Below are 1,296 nucleotides of genomic sequence, written 5' to 3'. Positions count from 1 at the left end.
AAAGTATTTCTCATGAATTATGGGGAAAAACTTTAATTATATATTAAGAATTATTTACACCCTATTTTTGCTCATCAGGTACATATTTCACACACCTCTAATTATCCGTCGCCATACAAATGCAAGAGGCGTCGTGTTAAAGCATAGATTTGATGTGGTACTGCAATCTTTTTCGCGAATTCCATTGAATACTACCGAGCCAATCCCTAAAATACGCATATAAGTGCACTATATCTATTGACACTCACTGTCTACATGCGCATTTTAACCGAGAAGAAAACTTAGAAAAGTACTCCCTTTCTGGATCGATGAGATATATACTACCTTCAGGGTCTCGCGGAAGTTGCTTCGCGAGTTACAGACTTGGGCTAAGATATCAGTTTCTCACAGAGAGCGTCATCTCTCTCTATCTCGGGAGCAAACAAGTTACAGGCAGGATTGGATACTCAGCTGTTTATGGGAGATTCGTAAGCGCTATTATCAGGAGATAACTAGTTACAGACTTGGGCCCCAGATACGCCTGACTCATAAATTACTATTTGGCCCGGATGCATGCAAATATGTATGTCTCTCCATTTCAGAAATTCTCCCTGAAATCATATCACATGCCATCATCAAGACAGACCAAATTCAATGCCATCAGTGGAAAATTAAAAGTGGGCTCGAGCCTAAATAGAAAATGGCACAGGGAAAGGAAAAATATCGTGGCAGTAGAATCGACAACCGATATGTTGTTTCGTTGGTTAGTGTAATTCAGAAAGGCGATGACACTAGTCCTGGTGGTACCTATTTTACTTTTTTGCTGATTTACCTGAAGTTGTTACAAAAAAACAACATCCCTAGTCACTGGGAATGAATTTATGAGAGAAATGAAGATTATGACATGATAATGATGCGATACAAGGAGCTAATCACCCCCTTTCTTACAGAAAAAATACAAATGTATTCCTGTTCCCCTTGTATTGACACAATCAAAATATTTCTAGGTTAATGTCTTAAACAAAGCCACAATGCAATAGATTGTAGTAGTAGTAAATAAGCAGACTTCAACTAAACTATCAAATAAGACCTATGGAATACCAAGAGATCTGACTTCAACAATTATAATCAATGCGTAGCCTGGAAAAAAGCAGAAAAATTATTCGCATCAGCCGGGTATTTAAAATATCTCTATTACGGTTTTGGTTTTAGAACTTCGCATTTGTTTGTTTTTAATACGTGCCATCAGTGCCATCTACTGTAGTTTCGGCGCGATTTTCTCGTGTGTATTTTATTGCCTTAGTTTCGAATGTGCGA

Source organism: Hetaerina americana, unplaced genomic scaffold (genome assembly GCF_022747635.1).
Source record: "Hetaerina americana unplaced genomic scaffold, ioHetAmer1.1.p SCAF_1, whole genome shotgun sequence".
NCBI classification, from domain to species: domain Eukaryota; kingdom Metazoa; phylum Arthropoda; class Insecta; order Odonata; family Calopterygidae; genus Hetaerina; species Hetaerina americana.
The sequence above is the reverse complement of the archived record's forward strand: the minus strand, read 5'-3'. Positions refer to the sequence as shown.